The sequence below is a fragment of the Arachis hypogaea genome, chromosome 14 (genome assembly GCF_003086295.3).
Source record: "Arachis hypogaea cultivar Tifrunner chromosome 14, arahy.Tifrunner.gnm2.J5K5, whole genome shotgun sequence".
NCBI classification, from domain to species: Eukaryota; Viridiplantae; Streptophyta; class Magnoliopsida; order Fabales; family Fabaceae; genus Arachis; species Arachis hypogaea.
The window spans coordinates 87,983,438-88,009,295 of record NC_092049.1 but is presented as its reverse complement, the minus strand read 5'-3'; the positions used below and the strand labels follow the sequence as shown (position 1 = coordinate 88,009,295).

Here is a 25,858-nt window from a genome sequence, read left to right as displayed (position 1 = left end):
GATGGAAAGATTCATCTCCAAAGCCCATCAAGACCACTTCTATGATGTTGTGGCCAAGAAGAAGGTGATCCCCGAGGTCCCTTTCAAACTCAAAAGAAATGAGTATCCGGAGATCCAACATGAAATTCAAAGAAGAGGTTGGGAAGTTCTAACAAATCCCATCCAACAAGTCGGCATCCTAATGGTTCAAGAGTTCTATGCTAATGCATGGATCACCAAGAACCATGATCAAAGTAAGAACCCGGATCCAAAGAACTATGTTACAATGGTTTGGGGGAAATACATAGATTTTAGTCCGGAGAATGTGAGGTTGGCGTTTAACTTGCCCATGATGCAAGGAAATGAATGCCCCTACACTAGAAGGGTCAACTTTAATCAAAGGTTGGACCAAGTCCTTATGGACATATGTGTAGAAGGAGCTCAATGGAAGATTGACCCCAAAGGCAAGCCGGTTCAACTAAGAAGATTGGACCTCAAGCCTATAGCTAGAGGATGGTTGGAGCTCATTCAATGCTCAATCATTCCCACTAGCAACCGGTCTGAAGTTACTATAGACCGGGCCATCATGATCCATAGCATCATGATTGGAGAAGAGGTGGAAGTTCATGAGATTATACCTCAAGAACTCTACAAGGTGGCTGACAAGTCCTCCACTATGGCAAGGTTAGCCTTTCCTCACCTCATTTTCCACCTATGCAATTCGGCTGGGATTGACATAGAGGGAGATATCCTCATTAAAGAGGACAAGCCCATTACTAAAAAAAAGATGGAGCAAGCAAGAGAGCCCATTCATGGAGCTCAAGAGGCGTATGAAGCTCATCACCATGAGATCCCGGAGATGCCTCAAATGCACTTTTCTCCACAAAACTATTGGGAGCAAATCAACACCTCCCTAGGAGAATTGAGTTCCAATATGGGACAACTAAGGGTGGAACATCAAGAGCACTCCATCATGCTTCATGAAATAAGAGAAGATCAAAAAGCAATGAGGGAGGAGCAACAAAGACAAGGAAGAGACATAGAAGAGCTCAAGGACATCATTGGTTCCTCAAGAAGGAAATGCCACCATCACTAAGGTGGATTCATTCCTTGTTCTTATTTCTTCTGTTTTTCGTTTTCTATGTTATGTGTTTGTCCATGTTTGTGTCTTCATTACATGATCATTAGTAGTTAGTAACTTTGTCTTAAAGTTATGAATGTCCTATGAATCCATCACCTCTCTTAAAATAAAAACTATTTTAATTCAAAAGAACAAGAAGTACATGAGTTTCGAATTTATCCTTCAACTTAGCTTAATTATATTGATGTGGTGACAATGCTTCTTGTTTTCTGAATGTATGCTTGAACAGTGCATATGTCTTTTGAAGTTGTTGTTTAAAAATGTTAAATATATTGGCTCTTGAAAGAATGATGACTAGGAGACATGTTAATTGATAATCTGAAAAATCATAAAAATGATTCTTGAAGCAAGAAAAAGCAGCAAAGAACAAGGCTTGCAGAAAAAAAAATAGGCGAAAAAAAAAATAATAGAAAGAAAAGCAAGCAGAAAAAGCCAAAAGCTCTTAAAACCAAGAGGCAAGAGCAAAAAGCCAATAACCCTTAAAACCAAAAGGCAAGGGCAATAAAAAGGATCCCAAGGCTTTGAGCATCAGTGGATAGGAGGGCCTAAAGGAATAAAATCCTAGTCTAAGCGGCTAAACCAAGCTGTCCCTAACCATGTGCTTGTGGTGTGTAGGTGTCAAGTGAAAACTTGAGACTGAGCGGTTAAAGTCAAGGTCCAAAGCAAAAAAAGAGTGTGCTTAAGAACCCTGGACACCTCTAATTGGGGACTTTAGCAAAGCTGAGTCACAATCTGAAAAGGTTCACCCAATTATGTGTCTGTGGCATTTATGTATCCAGTGGTAATATTGGAAAACAAAGTGCTTAGGGCCACGGCCAAGACTCATAAAATAGCTGTGTTCAAGAATCATCATACTGAACTAGGAGAATCAATAACACTATCTGAACTCTGAGTTCCTATAGATGCCAATCATTCTGAACCTCAATGGATAAAGTGAGATGCCAAAACTATTCAAGAGGCAAAAAGCTATAAGTCCCGCTCATATAATTGAAGCTATGTTTCATTGATAGTTTGGAATTTATAGTATATTCTCTTCTTTTTATCCTATTTGGTTTTCAGTTGCTTGGGGACAAGCAACAATTTAAGTTTGGTGTTGTGATGAGCGGATAATTTATACGCTTTTTGACATTATTTTTAGTATGTTCTTAGTAGGATCTAGTTACTTTTAGGGATGTTTTCATTAGTTTTTATGTTAAAATTCACATTTCTGGACTTTACTATGAGTTTGTGTGTTTTCCAGTGATTTCAGGTATTTTCTAGCTGAAATTGAGGGACTTGAGCAGAAATCAGATTCAGAGGTTGAAGAAGGACTGCTGATGCTGTTGGATTCTGACCTCCCTGCACTCAAAGTGGATTTTCTGGAGCTACAGAACTCAAAATGGCGCGCTTCCAATTGCGTTAGAAAGTAGACATCCAGGGCTTTCCAGCAATATATATTAGTTCATACTTTGGCCAAGAATAGACGACGTAAATTGGCGTTCAACGCCAGCTTTCCACCCAAATCTGGCATCCAGCGCCAGAAAAGGAGCCAAAACCAGAGTTGAACGCCCAAACTGGCACAAAAGCTGGCGTTCAACTCCAAGAAGGACCTCTACACGTGCAACACTCAAGCTCAGCCCAAGCACACACCAAGTGGGCCCCGGAAGTGGATTTATGCATCAATTACTTATTTCTGTAAACCCTAGTGACTAGTTTATTATAAATAGGACCTTTTGCTATTGTATTAGACATCCTGGATTGTATTATTGATCCTGTGATCACATTTTGGGGGCTGGACTCTCGGCCATGCCTGGACCTTTCACTTATGTATTTTCAACGGTAGAGTTTCTACACTCCATAGATTAAGGTGTGGAGCTCTGCTGTTCCTCAAAGATTAATGCAAAGTACTACTGTTTTCTATTCAATTCATCTTGTTCCGCTTCTAAGATATTCATTCGTACTTCAATCTGAATGTGATGAACGTGACAATCATCATCATTCCCTATGAACGCATGCCTGACAACCACTTCCGTTCTACCTTCGACTAAATGAGTATCTCTTAGATCTCTTAATCAGAATCTTCGTGGCGTAAGCTAGAATGATGGCAGCATTCAAGAGAATCCAGAAGGTCTAAACCTTGTCTATGGTATTCCGAGTAGGATTCAATGATTGGATGACTGTGACGAGCTCCAAACTCACGATTGCAGGGCGTTAGTGACAGACGCAAAAGGATAGTAAATCCTATTCCAGCATAATCGAGAACCGATAGATGAATAGCCGTGCCGTGACAGGGTGCGTTGACCATTTTCACTGAGAGGATAAGATGAAGCCATTGACAAGGGTGATGCCTCCAGACGATTAGCCGTGCCATGACAGGGCATTGGATCATTTTCCCGAGAGATGACCGAAAGTAGCCGTTGACAATGGTGATGTATCACATAAAGCCAGCCATGGAAAGGAGTAAGACTGACTGGATGAAGATAGCAGGAAAGCAGAGGTTCAGAGGAACGAAAAGCATCTCCATTCGCTTATCTGAAATTCTCACCAATGAATTACATAAGTATCTCTATCCCTATTCTATTAATTATTATTCGAAAACCCATTACTGTTTGATATCCGCCTGACTGAGATTTGCAAAGTGACCATAGCTTGCTTCATACCAACAATCTCCGTGGGATTCGACCCTTACTCACGTAAGGTATTACTTGGACGACCCAGTGCACTTGCTGGTTAGTTACACGGAGTTGTGAACCATGGTCTTGGCATCATGTTTTTGGCGCCATTTCCAGGGAAAAAAAGAGCAATGAATTTTACATAATTAAAGTGTAATCACGATTCCGCGTACCACATCTCTAATGAGATTCTTGCAGCTTGAACCTCAAAAATTCCTAGTTTCTCCATTACAGAGAGAGGCATGAGGTTTATGCTTGATCCTAGGTCACACAGAGCCTTTTCAAAGGTCATGGTGCCTATGGTACAAGGTATTGAGAACTTTCCAGGATCTTGTCTCTTCAGAGATAATCTCTGCCTAGTCAAGTCATACAGTTCTTTGATGAGCAATGGGGGTTCATCCTCCCAAGTCTCATTACCAAATAACTTGGCATTTAGCTTCATGATTGCTCCAAGGTACTTAGCAACTTGTTCTTCAGTAACATCTTCATCCTCTTCAGGGGAAGAATACTCATCAGAGCTCATGAATAGTAGAAGTAGATTCAATGAAATCTCTATGGCCTTAGTGTGAGCCTCAGATTCCCATGGTTCCTCATTAGGGAACTCCATGGAGGCCAGTGGACGTCTATTGAGGTCTTCCTAAGTGGCGATCAGTGCCTCTTCCTCCTCTCCAGGTTCGGCCGTATGGGTTATGGTGATGGCCTTGCACTCTCCTTTTGGATTCTCTTCTGTATTGCTTGAAAGAGCACTAGGAGGGAGTTCAGTAACTTTTTTGCTCAGCTGACCTACTTGTGCCTCCAAATTTCTAATGGAGGACCTTGTTTCAGTCATGAAAATTTGAGTAGTTTTAATTAGATCAGAGATTACAGTTGCCAATTCAGAGTGGTTCTGCTTAGAATTCTCTGTCTGTTGCTGAGAAGATGATGGAAAAGGTTTGCTATTGCTAAACCTATTTCTTCCACCATTATTGTTGTTGAAGCCTTGTTGAGGCCTCTGTTGATCCTTCCATGAGATGTTTGGATGATTTCTCCATGAAGGATTATAGGTGTTTCCATAGGGTTCTCCCATGTAATTCACCTCTTCCATTGCTGGGTTCTCAGGATCATAAGCATCTTCTTCAGATGAGGCTTCTTTGGTACTGCTTATTGCTGCTTGCATTCCAGACAGACTCTGAGAAATCATATTGACTTGTTGAGTCAATATTTTGTTCTGAGCCAATATGGCATTCAGAGTATCAATTTCAAGAACTCCTTTCTTTTTATTTGTCCCATTATTCATAGGATTCATTTAGAAGTGTACATGAATTGGTTATTTGCAACCATTTCAATGAGTTCCTGAGCTTCTGCAGGCGTCTTCTTCAGATGAAGAGATCCTCCAGCAGAGCTGTCCAATGACATCTTGGACAGTTCAGATAGACCATCATAGAAAATACCTATGATGCTCCATTCTGAAAGCATGTCAGAAGGACACCTTCTGATTAATTGCTTGTATCTTTCCCAGGCTTCATAGAGGGATTCACCTTCCTTCTGTCTGAAGGTTTGGACTTTCACTCTAAGCTTGCTCAATTTTTGAGGTGGAAAGAACTTTGCCAAGAAGGCATTGACTAGCTTTTTCCAAGACTTCAGGCTTTCTTTAGGTTATGAATCCAACCATGTTCTAGCTCTGTCTTTTACAGCAAAGGGAAAAAGCATAAGCTTGTAGACCTCAGGATCAACCCCATTGGTCTTGACAGTGTCACAGATTTGCAAGAATTCAGCTAAGAACTGATGAGGATCTTCCAATGGAAGTCCATGAAACTTGCAATTCTATTGCATTAGAGAAACTAATTGAGGCTTAAGCTCAAATTCGTTTGCTCCAATGGCAGGGATTGAGATGTTTCTCCCATAGAAGTCAGGAGTAGGTACAGTAAAGTCACCAAGCACCTTCCTTGCATTGTTGGCATTGTTGTTATTTTTAGCTGCCATGGCTTCTTCTTGTTTGAAAAGTTCTGTTAGGTCCTCTATAGAGAGTTGTACTTTAGCTTCTCTTAGCTTTCTCTTCAAGGTCCTTTCAGGTTCAGGATCAGCTTCAACAAGAATGCCTTTGTCCTTGCTCCTGCTCATATGAGAAGAGAGGAGAAGAAAATATGGAATCCTCTATGTCACAGTATAGAGATTCCTTGAGGTGTCAGAGGAAAATAAAAATAGAAGGATGAGGTAGAGAAGAGAGAATTCGAACTTATCAAGAGAGATAGAGTTCGAATTGTTAATAATGGAGGGGTGTTAGTCCTTTAAATAGGAGGATTTGAGAAGAGGGGAAGAATCTCCGAAAATAAAGTAAAAGAATTTTGAAATAATTAAAAGAAATTTGAAATTTTGATTGATGATTTTCGAAAATTAAGATTGGGAAAGAAATTAAATGATTTTCGAAAAAGATTTTGAAATTAGAAATCAAAAAGATATGATTGAAACTTAATTTTGAAAAAGATGTGATTGAAAAGATATGATTGAGAAGATATGATTAAAAAAAGGAAAGTTTTAAAATTAAATTTGATTACTTGTCTAACAAGAAATTAAAAGATATGATTCTAGAATTTAAAATATGATCCTTTCTTAATAGGCAAGTAACAACTAGAAAATTTTGAATTAAATCATTAATTGTAACAAATATTTTCGAAAATAGTAATAAATAGAAAAATTGAAAAGAAATTGATTTTGAAAGGATATAATTGAAAAGATATGATTTGAAAAAGATTTGATTTTGAAAAATTATGAAAACTTGAAAAAGATTTGAATTAAAAACAAAATCTTCCCTCTAGTGTCATCCTGGCATTAAACACCCAGAATGGCATCCATTCTGGCGTTTAACACCCAAAATCCTACCTTTTTGGGTGTTTAATGCCCAGCCAGGTACCCTGGCTGGCGTTTAAACGACAGTTTTCCTTCTTCACTGGGCGTTTTGAACGCCCAGCTTTTTCTGTGTAATTCCTCTGCTGAATGTTCTGAATCTTCAATTCTCTGTGTTATTGACTTGAAAAGACAATTTTGAAAGGTTTTTTTGAATTTTTAATGATGAGAAACAATAAAAATGCAACTAAGATCAAATAAACAATGCATGCAAGACACCAAACTTAGAAGTTTGTATACTAAGGACTATAACAACAACAAAAGACACAAAATAAAAGAAATTAAAGATCAGAGCACTGAAATCATCAAGAACATCTTGAAGATCAATGAAGAATATAATGCATATATTCGAAAAATGCAAGAAGAATAAAGACATGCAATTGACACCAAACTTAAAAATTGATACTAGACTCAAACAAGAAACATAAAATATTTTTAATTTTTATGGTTTTATAAATTTTTTTTTGTGATTTTTCGAAAATTGAGTGGAAAAGAAAATAAAGGGATTCAAAATTTTTAATAAGAGTTCAAGGAATCATTGCAATGCTAGTCTAAGACTCCGGTTCAGGAATTAGACATGGCTTACTAGCCAACCAAGTTTTCAATGAAAGCTCCGGTCCAAAACACTAGACATGGCCAATGGCCAGCCAAGCTTTAGCAGATCATTGCTCACAACAGCAAAATTGATAGAAATCAACAAGCTCTTGTGATGATAAGTTGAAACCTCAGTCCAATAAGATTAGACATGGCTTCACAGCCAGCCAGACTTCAACAGATCATCATAAAACTCTAGAATTCATTCTTAAAAACTCTGAAGAATAAAATAGAAAAAAAAAATTTGTATTTTTGAAAAATTTTTCGAAAAAAAAATAAAAAGTAAAAATAAAATTACCTAATCTAAGCAACAAGATGAACCGTCAGTTGTCCAAACTCGAACAATCCCCGGCAATGGCGCCAAAAACGTGGTGCACGAAATTGCGATCATCAACAATAGCGTCAAAGACTTGGAGCTCTCAAACATGAATCACACTTTGTCACCATTCCGCACAACTAACCAGCAAGTACACTGGGTCATCCAAGTAATACCTTACGTGAATAAGGGTCGATCCCACGGAGACTGTCGGCTTGAAGCAAGCTATGGTAATCTTGTAAATCTCAGTCAGGCAGATTCAAATGGTTACGGAGAATTGATAATTAAAAGATAAACATAAAATAAAGATAGAGATAGAGATAGAGATACTTATGTAATTCATTGGTAAGAATTTCAGATAAGCGTATGAAGATGCTTTGTTCCTCTTGAACCTCTGTTTTTCTATTGCCTTCATCCAATCATTCATACTCCCTTCCATGGCAAGCTTTATGTTGGGCATCACCGCTGTCAATGGCTACTTCCCGTCCTCTCAGTGAAAATGTTCCAAATGCGCTGTCACCGCACGGCTAATCATCTGTCAGTTCTCGATCATGATGGAATAGGATCCATTGATCCTTTTGCGTCTGTCACACGCCCAACACTCGCGAGTTTGAAGCTCATCACAGTTATCCCTTCCCAGATCCTATTCGGAATACCACAGACAAGGTTTAGACTTTCCGGATCTCAGGAATGGCCGCCAATTGATTCTAGCCTATACCACGAAGGTTCCAATCTTAGATTAGAAACCCAAGAGATACGCATTCAAGCCATTGCTAGTAGAAGAAAGGTTGTTATCAGGCACATGTTCATAGGTGAGAATGATGATGAGTGTCACGGATCATCACATTCATCAAGTTGAAGAATGAATGAATATCTTAGAGAAGAAGTAGGTGTGAAATGAATAGAAAAACAATAGTAATTGTATTAATTCATGAAGAACAGCAGAGCTCCACACCTTAATCTATGGTGTGTAGAAACTCCACTGTTGAAAATACATAAGTACAGGGTCTAGGCATGGCCGAATGGCCAGCCTCCCCAATCGTGGACATAAAGATCAAAAGGTATCCAAAGTATGTGTGTGTAAAGTGTAATAGCAAAAGGTCCTATTTATAGAAAACTAGTAGTCTAGGGTTACAGAAATAGGTAATTAATGCAGAAATCTTCTTCCGGGCCCACTTGGTGTGTGCTTGGGCTGAGCATTGAAGCTTCCATGTGTAGAGACTTTTCTTGGAGTTAAACGCCAGCTTTTGTGCCAATTTGGGCGTTTAACTCCAGCTTTTATGCCAGTTCTGGCGTTTTGACGCCAGAATTTCTATGCTAACTTGGAACGCCAGTTTAGGCCATCAAATCTTAAGCAAAGTATGGACTATTATATATTTCTGGAAAGCCCAGGATGTCCACTTTCCAACGCAATTGAGAGCGCGCCAATAGGTTTTCTGTAGCTCCAGAAAATTCACTTCGAGTGCAGGGAGGTCAGAATCCAACAGCATCTGCAGTCCTTTTTCAGCCTCTGAATCAGATTTTTGCTCAGGTCCCTCAATTTCTGCCAGAAAATACCTGAAATCACAAAAAAACACACAAACTCATAGTAAAGTCCAGAAAAGTAAATTTTAAATAAAATAAATATAAAAATATAATAAAAACTAACTAAAATATACTAAAAAGTGGAAGTTCATGAGGTCATATCTCTAGAACTCTACAAAGTGGCTTACAAAACCTTCACTTTAGCAAGGTTGGCCTTCCCTCATTTCATCTGTCACCTATGCAATTTAGCTGGAGTTGTCATAGGAGAAGACATCCTCACTAAAGAGGACAAGCCCATCACTAAAAAGAGGATGGAGCAAATGAGAGAGCCCACTTATGGACCTCAACAAGAGCATGAGGAAGTCCCTCATCAAGAAATTCCTGAGATGCCTCAAGGGATGCATTTTCCTCCACAAAACTATTGGGAGCAAATCAATACCTCCCTAGGAGAATTGAGTTCCAACATGGGACAACTAAGGATGGAGCACTAAGAGCACTCCATTATTCTCCATGAAATTAGAGGGGATCAAATAGCCATGAGGGAAGAGCATCAAAGGAAAGGAAGAGACATAGAGGAGCTCAAGCGTTCCATTGGATCTTCAAGAGGAATAACTAGCCGCCATCACTAAGGTGGACCCATTCTTTAATTTCCTTGTTCTTTATTTTCTGTTTTTCGTTTCCTATGCCTTATGTTTTATTTATGTTTGTGTCTTTATTACATGATCATTAGTGTCTAGTGTCTATGTCTTAAAGCTATGAATGTCCTATGAATCCATCACCTTTCTTAAATGAAAAATGTTTTCTAAAAAAGAAAGAGAAATACATGAATTTTGAATTTTAAAATAGTTTAATTATTTTGATGTAGTGGCAATACTTTTTGTTTTTCTGAATAAATGCTTGAACAGTGCATATTTTTGAATTTGTTGTTTATGATGTTAAAATTGTTGGCTCTTAAAAGAATAATAAAAAAAGAAAAATGTTATTGATAATCCAAAATATCATAAAATTGATTCTTGAAGCAAGAAAAAGCAGTGAAAAAGTTTGCAGAAAAAAAAGTGGCGAAAAAAATAAAGAAAAAAAAAAGAGAAAAGAAAGAAAAAGAAAAAGTAAGCAGAAAAAGCCAGTAACCCTTTAAACCAAAAGGCAAGGGTAGAAAAAGGATCCAAGACTTTGAGCATTAATGGATAGGAGGGCCTAAAGGAATAAAATCCTGGCCTAAGCGGCTAAACCAAGCTGTCCCTAACCATGTGCTTCTGGCGTGAAGGTGTCAAGTGAAAAGCTTGAGACTGAGCAGTTAATGTCGTGGTCCAAAGCAAAAAGAGTGTGCTTAAGAGCTCTGGACACCTCTAACTGGGGACTCTAGCAAAGCTGAGTCACAATCTGAAAAGGTTCACCTAGTCATGTGTCTGTGGCATTTATGTATCTGGTGGTAATACTGGAAAACAAAATGCTTAGGGTCACAGCCAAGACTCATTAAGTAACTGTGTTCAAGAATCAACATACTGAACTAGGAGAATCAATAACACTATCTGAATTCTGAGTTCCTATAGATGCCAATCATTCTGAACTTCAAAGGATAAAGTGAGATGCCAAAACTGTTCAGAAGCAAAAAGCTAATGGCCCCGCTCATCTAATTAAGACTGATCTTCATAGATGTTTTCGAAATTTATTGTATATTCTTTTCTTTTTATCCTATTTTGTTTTTATTTGCTTGGGGACAAGCAACAATTTAAGTTTGGTGTTGTGATGAGCGAATAGTTTATATGCTTTTTGGCATTATTTTTACATAGTTTTTAGTATGATTTAGTTAGTTTTTAGTATATAATTATTCGTTTTTAAATAAAAATCACATTTCTGGACTTTACTATGAGTTTATGTGTTTTTATGTGATTTCAGGTTTTTTCTGGCTGAAATTGAGGGACCTGAGCAAAAATCTGATTCAAAGGCTGAAAAAGGACTGCAGATGCTGTTGGATTCTGACCTCCTTGCACTCAAAGTGGATTTTCTGGAGCTACAGAAGCCCAATTGGCGCGTTCTCAATTGCATTGGAAAGTAGGCATCCTGGACTTTCCAACAATATATAATAGTCTATACTTTGTCCGAGATTTGATGGCCCAAACTGGCACCAGAATTGGAGTTAAATGCCCAAACTGGCACCAAAGCTGGCGTTTAACTCCAGGAATAGCCTAAGCACGAAAAAGCTTCAATGCTCAGCCCAAGCACACACCAAGTAGACCCCGGAAGTGGATTTCTACATCTTCACTTATTTTTGTAAACCCTAGGCCATTAGTTCATTATAAATAGGACCTTTTACTAATGTATTCGTATGCTATCATAGACTATCATCTTTTCACGTTTGGAGGCTGGCCTCACGGCCATACCTCGACCTCATTTCACTTATGTATTTTCTGCGGTGGAGTTTCTACACCCCATAGATTAAGGTGTGGAGCTCTGCTGTTCTTCATGAATTAATACAAGTACTATTGTTTTTCTCCTCAATTCACGCCTACTTCTTCTCTAAGATATCCACTCGCACTTCAACATGATGAATGTGATGATCCGTGACACTCATCAGCATTCTCACCTATGAGCACGTGCTTGACAACTACGTCCGTTCTATCTGCAATAGCTTGAGTGCATATCTCTTGGGTTTCTAATCTAAGATTAGAACCTTCGTGGTATAGGCTAGAATTATTGGCAGCCATTCCTGGAATCTGGAAAGTCTAAACCTTGTCTATGGTATTCTGAGTAGGATCTGGGAAGGGATAACTATGACGAACTTCAAACCTGCGAATGTGGGGCGCAAGTGACAGTGTGCAAAAGGACAACGGTCCTATTCCGACGCTAGCGGGAACCGACAGATGATTAGCCGTGCGGTGACAGTGCATATGGATTTGTTTACATCCGAGAGGATTATACAGCTTGCCATGGAAGGAGGTAACGCATGGTTGGAAGAAGGCAATAGGAAAGCAGAGGTTCAGAAGCAACAAAGCATCTCCATACGCTTATCTGAAATTCCCACCAATGAATTACACAAGTATTTCTATCCTATTTTATATTTTATTTATCTTTTAATTATCAAAATCCCATAACCATTTTAATCCACCTGATTGAGATTTACAAGATGACCATAGCTTGCTTCAAGCCGACAATCTCCGTGGGATCGACCCTTACTCACGTAAGGTATTACTTGGACGACCCAATGCACTTGCTGGTTAGTTGCATCGGAGTTGTGAAGAAGTGTTGAAATCACTATTTCGCCTTACCAAGTTTTTAAATCACAATTTCGTGTACCAAGTTTTTGGCGCCGTTGCTGGGGATTGTTCGAGTTTGGACAACTGACGGTTCATCTTGTTGCTCAGATTAGGTAATTTTATTTTATTTTTAAGATTTTATTTTCGAAAAAAAAGAAAATTTCAAAAAAAAAATAAATTATTCTATGTTCTTCAGAATTTTTAAGAATGAATTCTAGAGTTTCAGATGATGCTTTTATCATCACAGGAGCTAATTGATTCCCATCAATTTGGCTGTTGTATGTAATGTCCTGCTGAAGCTTGGCTAGCCATGTCTAATCCTTTTAGACTGAAGCTTTAGACTAACATTGCATGATTCCTGGAATTCATATTAAAAAAATTTTGAATTTATTTTTTTTCTTTTTCCAAATAATTTTTGAGAAATACAAAAAAAATTTCATAAAATCATAAAAACAAAAAATTTTGTGTTTCTTGTTTGAGTCTAGTGTCACATTTTAAGTTTGGTGTCTTGTATATTTGTAATTTTCTTGTATTTTTCTAAAATATATGCAAATTGTTCTTCATTGATCTTCAAGTTATTCTTGTTGATTTTCTTGGGTCTGATCTTTAAATTCTCTTGATTTGTGTCTCTTGTTGTTTCTCATGTGCATTCTCAATTTGTTAGTTTCTCTAATATGAAAATTTCTAAGTTTGGTGTCTTGCATGCATTGTTTGATCTTAGTTTTTTTTTATGATTAGTTTCATTTTGTTATTTTTCTCTCTCATCGTTAAAAATTCAAAAAATTTTCAAAATTATGTCTTTTCAAGTCAATAATACAGAGAATTGAAGATTCAGAAAATACAGCAGAGGAATTACAGAGAAAAGGCTGGGCGTTCAAAACGCCCAGTGAGGAAGGAAAACTGGTGTAGAAGCAATTGCAACACTCACTAATGATACTAAAACAATGATGAAGTTCCTCGAGAAGCATATCATCAGCAGGTTCGGTGTCCCTAGGATACTGATCAGTGATGGAGGCACTCATTTCTGCAATAAATAGCTTGACTCTGCTCTAATCCGATATGGAATTAACCACAAAGTGGCAACTCCATATCATCCATAGACAAATGGGTAGGCTGAAGTCTCAAATAGAGAACTAAAACGAATCTTGGAACGAACTGTGAGTACCTGTAGAAGGGATTGGGCAAGAAGTTTGGATGATGCTCTGTGGGCATACAGAACAGCATTCAAAACTCCTATAGGGACCTCTCTATACCAGCTTGTGTATGGAAAAGCCTGTCATCTGCCAGTGGAACTGGAACACAAAACCTACTGGGCAACCAGGTTCCTAAACCTTAATGATAAGGTAGCTGAAGAGAAAAGATTACTCCAGTTGAATGAGCTGGAGGAATTCAGACTCAATGCTTTCGAAAATGCTAAAATTTACAAGGAGAAAGCAAAAAGATGGCATGACAGAAAGCTGTCATCTAGAGTCTTTGAACCAGGACAAAAAGTTCTGTTGTTTAACTCTAGGCTCAGATTTTTCCCTGGGAAATTGAAATCCCAGTGGAAGGGACCATATGTGATTACAAGTGTGTCACCATATGGATATGTGGAGATTCAGGATATTGATTCTGACAAAAAGTTCATTGTTAATGGACAAAGAGTCAAACATTATCCTGAAGGCAATGTTGAGCAAGAGTGCTCAAGACTGAGACTAAATTAATAGCTTAGTAAAAGTCCAGCTAAAGACAGTAAAGAAGCGCTTGCTGGGAGGCAACCCAGCCATTATCAAAACTTAGATGTTTATAACAATTATATAAGTCCATTTAATGTTTTTATTCATGTTTGTTAATGCTTTTTAGTGAGCAAGTCAAGGAAATGAAGGTTCGGAACATAAAGCAGAGGAATCACAGGAAAAAATAGCTCACTGGCGTTAAAACGCCAATAAAGAGGCAATTTGGGCGTTAAACTCCAAAATGGCTACCATTCTGGGCGTTTAACGCCAATAAAGGTATCATTCTGGGTGTTAAATGCCAGAATAGGCAGCATTCTGGGCGTTTAACGCCAGAAATGGCAGCATTCTGGGTGTTCAAAAAAACGCCCAGTAAAGAAGGATTTCTGGCATTTAACGCCAGTCAGGGTACCTGGTTGGGCGTTGAACGCCAAAACAGCAAGGGGGAGGTAATTTCGTTTCCAATTCAAATTTTTTCAAATTTTCATGTTTTAATTCATAATTTTCTACATCAAAATATTGCATAAATTCATTTTTTTATTTCCATTCCCAAAAATTAATAATCTTATAAAATCTTTTTAATTCTTTTTCAATTTTTTTCAATTATTTTTCAAAACGTTTTTGAAAACTCATTTATCTTTTCAATTTCTTTTCAAATCTTGTTAATTCATTCATATTCTCTTTTATTTCTTAGATGCATAAACGAAAATTCAGATTTAACTTCCTCATATCCTTTTCAAATGTTTCATATTTTACAAATCATATCCTTTATCAATCATATCTTCCTATCTTATCTTTTTCAAAAATAATTCGAAACCCATTCCCTTCCTCCCTTCAAATACACATTCGGCCAACCCCTCTTCACCCATCATTCGAATCCGTCTCTCCATCTATTCATCTTATTTCTTTTTATTTTGCTTGAGGACAAGCAAATCTCTAAGTTTGGTGTGTTTTTTGTGATCCCTGAGCTAAAAGAAATGAATCTCATAGCTCCCAAAGGAAGACAAACCACTTCAAGAGGTAAGAAAGAAAGCAATCTAAAGCCACTTTGGATGCATGAGAATTTTTGCACCAAAGAACATGCAGACCATTACTTCAAAATTGTGTGCAGAAGATCGGTGATCCGGAAAGTTAGGTTCAATCTGAAAGAAGATGAATACCCGAAGATCCAAGAACATATTCTAAATAGGGGCTGGGAAGTCCTGGATGATCCTGAGATACATGTTGGAAGAAACATGAAACAGGAATTCTATGCAAATCTGTGGATGATGGATGACGAGAGAATTTTTGCTAGTAAAGAAATTCACAAATAAATTCCCGTTGTAAGTATAGTTTCTAAACCAACTAAAATCCTTTCATACAAAAATTTGGTTGTCACAAGTAACAAAACCCAATAAAATTTATAACCGAAGTATTTGAACCTCGGGTCGTCTCTCAAGGAATTGCAGGGAAGTATGATTTATTATTGGTTATAGAAAAAGGTATATTTTTGGGTTTTTGGAATAAGGAACAAGTAATTTAAATGACAAGAAAAATAAATTAATAATAAAGTAAATTAATTATCATGAAAACCATTGCAAGGTATGAGAACTGGAAATCCCATTCTAGTTATCGTTATCAGGTGTGATGAAAATTGTTTATTGCTCCCACTTAGTTAACCCTTACTAAATAAAGGAAAGTCAAGTGGACTAATTAATTTGATTCCTCAAGTCCTAGTCAACTCCTGTGGAAAGACTAGCTTTAGAGGGATCCAAAACAATCAGCAAATTCCAATTTCCAATCAACAGCTGAGTTTGACAACTCAAATGTCACCAATTACTCAACCAAAGCAAAGGGGAAAAAATCTAAATTATTTATATCATAAATAAAAGAAAGCAATCATAAATCTGAAATACCTCAAATAGCATTAAATATAAATTCAAATCTAACATTGGAATTCATAAATCAAATTGGGAAAATAAATAATTAAAGTAATAGAATAAATAAAAGTAGAAGAGAACATAAATTAAAGGAACATTGAACCTGGAATATAGAAGAAGTAATCCTAAAACTAAGAGAAATCCTAAATCCTAAAACCTAAGAGAGAGAAGAGAGCCTTTCTCTCTAGAATCTACATCTAAAACCTAAAATTGTGAATATGAAAGTTGTCTTTCTGTTGTGTGAATGAATGGATTGATTGCCCCACTTTATAGCCTCTAATCTGTGTTTTTTGGGCCGAAAACTGGGTTAAAAATAACCCAGGGGCAATTTCTGGTACGTACAGGTCGCTGCAGAGCCACGCGTACGTGTCGTCCACGCGTTCGCGCGGATTGCATTTTTTCCAGGTCACACGTCCGCGTGATCCACGCATGCGCATTTCCTATCTTCAGGGCAGCTATAACAAATTATATAGTTTTGCGAAGCCCCGAATGTTAGCTTTCCAACGCAACTGGAACCATCTCATTTGGACCTCTGTAGCTCAAGTTATGGTCTATTTAGTACCAAGAGGTCAGGCTGGACAGCTTTAGCAGTTCCTTCAGTTTCTTGTATTCCTTCCACTTTTGCATGCTTCCTTTCCATTCTTTAAGCCATTCCTGCACTGTAATCTCTGAAAATAATTAACACACATATCACGGCATCGAATGGTAATAAGAGAGGATTAAACATAGGAAATTTAAGGCCAAAGAAACATGTTTTCAATCATAGCACAAAATCAGGAAGGAAAACGTAAAACATGCGATTTCTATGAATAAGCGTGAGTATAATGGATGTAAAACCACTCAATTTAGCATAATATAAACCATAAAATAGTGGTTTATCAACGGATAAGCAAAGACTAGAGGGAACTACTTTCCACTCCTTTCGAACCATGGTCAGAGGGAAGATTATTTACTTCCACTTTGACAAGGTGAGAAAAGTTCTCAAGCTTCCTCAACTACAAGATGATCCGGAATCCTTTAATAGGAGAATGGCCAAAGATAAAAGGCTAGATCAAGTTCTAGAGGACATATGCCTCCCTGGAACCGAGTGGATTACCAATACAAAAGGTGTCCCAAACCAGCTAAAGAGAGGAGATCTCAAACCAGTTGCTAGAGGTTGGGTGGATTTCATTGGTTGTTCTATACTCTCAACCAGCAACCATTATGAAGTCACTGTCAAGAGAGCAGTGATGATTCACTGTATTATGCTAGGAAAGGAAGTAGAGATTCATCAGCTGATCCCTGGTGAAATTTACATATTTGCAAACAAGGAATCCACTGATGCTAAATTGGCTTACCCAAGCTTGATCAGTTTGTTATGTAATGATGCGGGGGTGCAGATAGGCGTGGATGAATATATCCCAGTTGAATGCCCAATCACTAAAAAGGTTATGGATGGACCTTAAGTTCAAGACAACTCCATCAAGAGGAGGGCGCATGTGCTCCTCCCAGAAATTCCTCAATTTGAATATTGGACCCGCTTAGAAGCATCTGTCACCAAGCTGCAAGAAGCTATGGATCAACTCAAAGAAGAGCAATAGAATCAAAATAACATGCTCCGCAAACTGCTCAAAGAACAAGAGAAACAAGGGCGTGAGATACAGGAGCTAAATCGCCAGAAGCTACCCCTTGAAGAGCTAGACGTCCCACAAATTGAAGGAGCAAGTATCTCTCAAAATAAAGGTTATTGAGTCCTAACTCTATGATAACTTTTGTCATTAGAGACCTATTTTAAGAGTTACATGAGCATTAGTATTAGAGTCATTTATTTTTATGTCTTTAATTTCCTTTCTTTTATTGTCATTTGTCTGCTTTTATGTTTAGTTTCTGTCTTGTTTTTATTTTTATTACATGATTATTAGTGTTTAGTGTCTATGTCTTAAAGCTATGAATGATTCCATGAATCCCTCACCTTTTTTAAAAGAAAAATGTTTTTATTTGCAAAAGAACAAGAAGTGCATAATTTTGAAATTTATCTTGAAATTAGTTTAATTATTTTGATGTGGTGACAATACTTCTTATTTTCTGAATAAATGCTTGAACAATGCATATTTTTATAGTGAAGTTTATGAATGTTAAAATTGTTGGCTCTTGAAAGATGAATGAAAAAGAAGAGAAATATTATTGATAATCTGAAAAATCATAAAATTGATTCTTGAAGCAAGAAAAAGCAGTGAAAAACAAAGCTTGCGAAAAAAAAGGAGAAAAATCAAGCAGAAAAAGTTAATAACTCTTTAAACTAAAAGGCAAGGGTAAAAAGGATCCAAGGCTTTGAGCATTAATGGATAGGAGGGCCCAAAGGAATAAAATCCTGGCCTAAGCGGCTAAATCAAGCTGTCCCTAACCATGTGCTTGTGTCATGAAGGTCCAAGTGAAAAGCTTGAGACTGAGTGGTTAAAGTCGTGGTCCAAAGTAAAAAGAGTGTGCTTAAGAGCTCTGGGCACCTCTAACTGGGGACTCTAGCAAAGCTGAGTCACAATCTAAAAAGGTTCACCTAGTCATGTGTCTGTGGAATTTATGTATCCGGTGGTAATACTGGAAAACAAAATGCTTAGGGTCACGACCAAGACTCATAAGTAGCTGTGTACAAGAATCAACATACTGAACTAGGAGAATCAATAACACTAACTGAATTTTGAGTTTCTATGAATGCCAATCATTCTGAACTTCAAAGGATAAAGTAAGATGCCAAAACTGTTCAGAAGCAAAAAGCTACTAGTCCCGCTCATCTAATTGAAACTAATATTCATTAATATTTTTGAAATTTATTGTATATTCTCTTCTTTTTATCCTATCTTGTTTTTAGTTTCTTGGGGACAAGCAACAATTTAAGTTTGGTGTTGTGATAAGCAGATAATTTTACCTTTTTTTGCATTATTTTTAGGTAGTTTTTAGCATGTTTTAGTTACTTTTTATTATATTCTTATTGGTTTTTATGCAAAAATTACATTTCTGGACTTTAATATGAGTTTGTGTGTTTTTCTGTAATTTCTGATATTTTCTGGATGAAATTGAGGGACCTGAGCAAAAATCTGATTCAGAGGCTGAAAAAGGACTGCAGATGCTGTTGGATTCTGACCCTCCTGCACTCAAAGTGGATTTTCTGGAGCTACAGAAGCCCAATTGGCGCGCGCTCAATTGCGTTGGAAAGTAGACATCTTTGGCTTTCCAGCAATATATAATAGTCTATACTTTGCCCGAGATTTGATGGCCCAAACTGGTGTTAAACTCCAGCCAGAGACCTTTTTTCTGGAGTAAAACGCCAGAACTGGCACCAAAACTGGAGTTAAACGCCCAAAATGGCACCCAAGCTGGCGTTTAACTCCAAGAATGGCCTATGCACGTGAAAGCTTTAATGATCAGCCTAAGCACACACCAAGTGGACCCCGGAAGTGGATTTCTGCACTATCTGCACTTAGCTACTCATTTTCTGTAAACCTAAGTTACTAGTTTAGTATAAAAACTACTTTTAGAGATTCATTTTGTAACTCATGACATTTTACATCTCATATTGCATTTTCTACGGCATGAGTCTCTAAACCCCATAGGTGGGGGTGAGGAGCTCTGTTGTATTTCAATGGATTAATGCAATTACTACTGTTTTCTATTCAATCACGCTTGATTCTATTCTAAGATACTCACTCGTACTTCAATATAGAGAATATGATGATTCGTGACACTCATCATTATTCTTAAATCTATGAACGCGTGCCTAACAACCACTCCCGTTCTATCTGAGCTCAACGTAGTCATTGGACGACAGCTTGAGTGCATATCTCTTGGGTCTCTAATCCACGGACCGAGTCCGTGAGATTAGAACCTTCATGGTAGAGGCTAGAACCAATTGGCAGCATTCCTGGGATCCAGAAAGTCTAAACCTTGTCTGTGGTATTCTGAGTAGGATCTGGGAAGGGATGACTATGACAAGCTTTAAACTCGCGAATGTTGGGCGCAGTGACAGTGTGCAAAAGGATAGAGAGATCCTACTCCAACGCTAGTGAGAACCGACAGATAATTAGCCGTGCGGTAGCTGTACTTGGTATTTTTCATCCGAGACGAGAAATCCGACAGTTGATTAGCTGTGCAGACATCTTACCTGGTATTTTTCATCCGAGAGGATCATACAGCTTGCCATTGAAGGAAGCCATGCGTGTGTGGAGAAGAAGACAGTAGAAAAGCAGAGATTCAGACGACAAAGCATCTCCGGAACCTCAACCTGTTCCTCATTACTGAATTACAAGTACCATTTATTTCATGTTATTTACTTTTCTTAAACAAAATCATTTTTATCATTAATCTCCTGACTAAGATTTACAAGATAACCATAGCTTGCTTCAAGCCGACAATCTCCGTGGGATCGACCTTTACTCACGTAAGGTATTACTTGGACGACCGAGTGCACTTGCTGGTTAGTTGTGTGGAGTTTTGAAAAGTGTGGTCACAATTTCGTGCACCAGTTTACCTTTTTATTTTGGATTGCTAAACTGTTCATATATGATATGTTACTTGAGTAAATGCTACTTGCTCTAATTGTACCTTAATTATGTATTACTTGTCTGTATTGCTTGTGTTTGTACAAATGAGAGATCTCTCATGTTGGTGTCAGTTGACATTGAGGGCTGTTCTTGACACGATGAGTTGATGATATAATTAAATAATGATAATGATTATTAATTGAGATAATTTAAGCTCCCTAGGTAGACGCAGTGAAGTGATTTAACTTGCTCCAGGTAGAGAAAGAGACAATTGGTAATTGGAGTACTAAGGCTGAATTATTGGTTATAGTTGTTATGAATTGAGTGATGTGAAGTTTGAAAAGAAGAGAAAGATGAGGTGTGGCCTAGACTTAGTATCACCTAGAACAGTTGCCTAATTCATGGATTAGTGAGAACCTAGGATGAATAATTGACGAAGGGAGTTTAAGATGCTTAGAAAGTTTTTATTACAGTGCATTGCATTTATTTGGCACTTTTACCGTACTGGGAACCCATGGATCGGGGGTTCTCATTCCGTATATATCTCTTGTTTTTCAGATACAGGTCCAGGTGCTCAATAGTGAGTTACGGTTTGTCTGAAAGACAGCGAAGACCTTTGTATTTTTCTGCTTTATATTTTGTTTAGGATCTCTCCATCTTTATATTGAAAAACCTATATTATGTATTAACCTCTTTTGGAACTTGCCTATAGAGCCTTTATGTATATTTTGGGAGAGATAGGACCTAATGTTGTCAAATTGCTTTTATTCTATACCTAGCCGGCATAAACTTCGCGGGTCACACTAGTGACTATTTATCAATGTTGTATATCAATATTTTGTTTTATCTTAGTCTTCCCTACGAACTTATCTTTATGACGTTTGAGATCAAGCTTTATCTCCGTCTTAATTATCGGTTACACGAGTTTTACGACTTCGCGATTTTATTTCTTTTCAGGCTTCTCGATTAATACTCCTTTCGATTATACTTCTAACTATGTATTAACAATCCACCTGAGAGTTGTACCACCTTATTATCATTGACTTATGACTCGAGCTTAGAGATTTGAATATTAGGGTGTTACAGTGCATAACATATTTCATCATCAATGACTTGCATTGTCTTCATGAATGTGAGCATGCTTGTTTTGAAAATTTTTTGATCCTGTTTTTGGTTAAGTTCAATAATTATCATGCCACTAATTTCTAACCCACTTTTCTAACTTTTGACTTAATTGACTTTCTAACTTTTCTTTTTAGTTTTTCAAACTAACTCTTTTATATTCTTTTGGGCATGATAATTGTTGTTTCTTAACAAACAAGCATCTTTACCATCATTGCAAGAATTCTTGGATTGTGTTTATGATGGATGTCTGAATTCTATTTTTCTTGTATTCCAAGAATTTATTTCTTTGGCTCACTTCATGAATGTACCTCAATACCCTTCTGTTTCCTATTTTCTGTCTGTTGTTTATATACTTGCTTTTCATACCTCTGCTTTGTTTAATATTCTGTATTCTGTAATTTATATTTTTCAGGATGTCTGACAGAGGTAAAGGGAAAGCCAAGGCCACCTCCAGCAAGAGAAAGAGGTCTCAGCCATCTACTGAGTTGGTGGCCTTTGGTACATTTGAGAAGCATCTTAATGAGAAGGAGAAGGCTGACCAAGCCACGCTTCCTACCAATCTATATTGTGAGCTTCGATTTCCGCACTTTGAGGAGCGGAAGCTCATTCTGGAGAAGAAGCTAGTTATCCCCTCTGATCTGAGGCAGTATACTGAGCGCCGAATTGAGGAGAGGGACTAGGCCTTCCTAGACAGAGAGCTAGCATGAGTGAATGAGTCCTGGGTCTAAAAGTTCTATTGCAATTTCTTCAGAGCGACCCTTGACTCAGTTCACCCCAGAGACAGGCAGGTCAGGGTCACAGAGGTGGATATTGAGGAGATCCTCCACTGTCAGCCTAAAATCAGTGATAAGGATGCTTTCCATAGCGCTGAGGAGGAGTTGCACAGCTTGACCTTTGATTATGATGCACTACATAGTGTGGTTGCCCAGCCTAATGCCCCTTGGGAGATGGGTTCCTCTAAAGTGAATCCAAAGGGCATGAAGTTTGATTATCTGACGAAGGAGGCTAAGGTGTGGCAGCAGATCCTGTCCTATTATGTCATGCCTAGCACTCACTTCACAAAGATTCCGGTTGATATGCTTGTCATGGTCTGGTGCGTCTTTGAGGGGAAGGAGTTGTACCTTCCCTGACTCATCAGACGATTCATGTGGCGGGCCCATATCAGGGGCAACCTTTTATTTCTGTGTTTTGTCACGCGGCTCGCTCACCGGGCTGGGGTACCTTGGCTACCAGAAGATGAGTCACCACCAGCAATCCACAGCAAGGAGAAAGTTATTCCATGGGGAACTTAGGTTGGTGACCGACCAGCAACCCAGCGTAGAGACCGAGCTATTATAGCAGCAGCATCTGAGCCAGCTTCTTCTTCAGCAGCAGCAGGACCCTCGACAGCACCATCTGCATCCACTAGGCCAGCACCATCATTATCATCCCATCCAACCTACCATCTTATGCAGCACTTCTTCGAGCGCATGGACCAGATAGAACATCGCAACAAGCGACGTTATTCGCACTTGAGACGAATGATAGCAGCATTGGGCATCGACATTCCCTCCAAGCCCGATAGTCCTTCCGACCAGTCTCAGGCGGAGGAGGAGGCTCAGGAGGAGGAAACTCAGTAGGCAAAGGCCCCTACACAGACTCAGGCCCCCAGAGAGACTCAGGCTTCTGCTGAGCAGCAGAACTCTGTGGAGCCACAGCCTCAACCAACTGCAGACGTTGACCCCTCTCACCCGACTTGATTAAGGAAGCATTGAGGACGATGCTGACATTTAAGTGTGGGGAGGTCGCCATCATCGGCGGATTCCATTTGGTGACCCATTTCAGACTCTTGTTTTATTTTACTTTATTTTTTTTATTTTCAGTACTTGCACATTTTTACTTTATTGATCTTTTACCCCGCAGACATTTTCGTCCCTAAGCATTTGAAAATACTTTTAAATCCCCAACCTTCACAAATCTTGGACGGATGAGTCCCTCCGTCCAATTGCCTCTGTCAGACCCAACGGAAAAGTCTGATGTGGCTCCCGTTTGGATGATGTGGCATGACGGGTTGACATCTGGACTGCTGGTTGGAAGGCTGCTTTCAAAAATTGGACAATTAAGTCCCTGCACCACTAAACTACGTCGTTTTGCTTTAAATGAAAAGCTCAGCTAAAAGTTTGAGAATCCCTTCGCCGTAGTGCTAGTGAAATCGCTCTCCATAAGCCACCACAAGGTAACTCAATTTGCTTCTCTCTCTCTTCTTTCTACATCAAATAACACAATTGTTTCATACTCTCTTCAAACTTCATGTAAAAACTACATCAAATAACACAATTGTTATCAAGAGATATTTTTGTTTGAAATATGTCTTGGCAGGGAACAAAAAACTACACCAACCCCATTTTGATTCTTTCAGATTTAGTTCGGAAATGAACTTCCTAAACTCTAAACCAAACCAAAATTGATTAAAGTTTATTGTTTGAGATATGTTAATCCTCCTAAACCCAAACTAATAATCATCCATAAGTGGTTCAAATATCAAACACATGGTGGGCGTCTCACCACAACATCATACTCACAATACTTAGGCTGAACCAAAAGAAATTCGTCACTAGAATTCCACACAATGTAACTTGGTATCTATGTTTGATAAACCCCGATTTTGTGGTTTATCTTGTGCTTAATTTGGGTGGTTTTATCATCTTTTCCCACATTTATTCAATGAAATAGCATGGTTTTGCAATTCTCCCTTGATTTGTGCTTAAAAGTGAAAACATGCTTTTTAGGCCCTCAAATTGGTGATTTTAATTCACTTTAATTCCATTTGATGCCTTGATATGTTTGTTGAGTGATTTCATGTTCATAAGACAAGTATTGGATGGAAGAAGTGAGGAGAAAAGCATGCAAGTGGGAGAACTCATGAAGAAATAAAGGAACCGTAAAGCTGTCAAGCCTGACCTTCTGACACTCAATTGACCATAACTTGAGCTACAGAGGTCCAAATGAGGCGGTTCTAGTTGCGTTGGAAAGCTAACATCCGGGGCTTCGAAATGATATAAATTTTGTTATATGTTGCTTCGCGTTCAGGGGCGCGCCCGTGCACTTTGCGCGCGTGCGCCGATGCTGTCCGTGGCCCACTTTAATGAAATCTCCCCCAGCGATTTTGTAGCTCATTTTGGGCCCAATCCAACCCATTTCTGATGCTATTGAACCCAAGGATTGAAGGGGGAATGAACCAAGTAGTAATTGTTTAGTTTTCATCATCTTTTAGGGTAGAATTCTAGAGAGAGAGGCTCTCTCCTCTCTCTAGATTTTAGGGTAGTTTTAGTTAATTCTTCTTGGATCCAAGTTATAATTCTTGTTTTGATTTAGTTTTCCCTTGTTAATTTCTTGTTATTACATCTTAATCTTCTTAGTTTCTCTTGATCATTTCCTTTATTTTGTTGCTTTTATGTTCATGAACCTTGTTGGATCTCAATTTTCTTTTAATGCAATTTAATGTTTGATGTCTTTTTTATTGATGAATTGAGTTGTTGATTTACTTTTCTTGCAATTGATAGTTGGTAGATTTATATTTCTTGCACATTTTATTATGCTTTCCATGTATGCCTTCCAAGTGTTTGACAAAATGCTTGGAAGGATGTTAGAGTAGATTTTTTTCATTCTTGGCTTGGAAAGAGTAATTGGGCAATCTTGAGTCATGAAAACCCAACTTATGTTGGCGATCTAGAGTTGTTAGCTAGTATTGTTTCCATTGACGCTAATCTTTTGCTAATTTAATTAGTAAGTTGATTAGGACTTTTGGATTGAGATTAGCTAGTCTTGTTAGACTTTCCCCTATTTGTTGGAGATGACGTAATGAGATAAATTCTTGTTTCTATTTGTGACATGATTAATTAGTCTTGTTTGACATTCTCCCGATGTGTGAGTTAACTAAATAAGATGAATTAATCATGCATGACTAGGATAGAAAGCCTATGATCTCAACCCTTGCCATGAATGTCTCTCTTTATTACTTGCTTTCTTTAGTTAATTGTTTGATTTACTTTTCTTGTCATTTATATTATTGTCCTCTTATCAAACCAAACCCCCTCTTGCATTTTCATAGCCAATAATTGACCACTTCATTGTAACTCCTTGTGAGACGACCCGGAGTCTAAATACTCCGGTTATTTCTTATTTGGGGTTTGTTCTTTGTGACAACTCAAATTTTTGCATGAAAGGATTCTTGATTGGTTTGAAAACTATACTTTACAACGAGACT

The 25,858-nt window shown here is 38.0% G+C and overlaps 1 non-coding gene across 1 annotated transcript; it reads left to right on the top strand.

Moving 5' to 3' along the window:
* Positions 1-5,220: 5,220 nt before the first annotated feature.
* On the top strand, positions 5,221-5,328 carry LOC112746264 (small nucleolar RNA R71). The gene has a single exon (XR_003174157.1). It is a non-coding gene; the product is annotated as a small nucleolar RNA R71 (small nucleolar RNA).
* Positions 5,329-25,858: the final 20,530 nt, after the last annotated feature.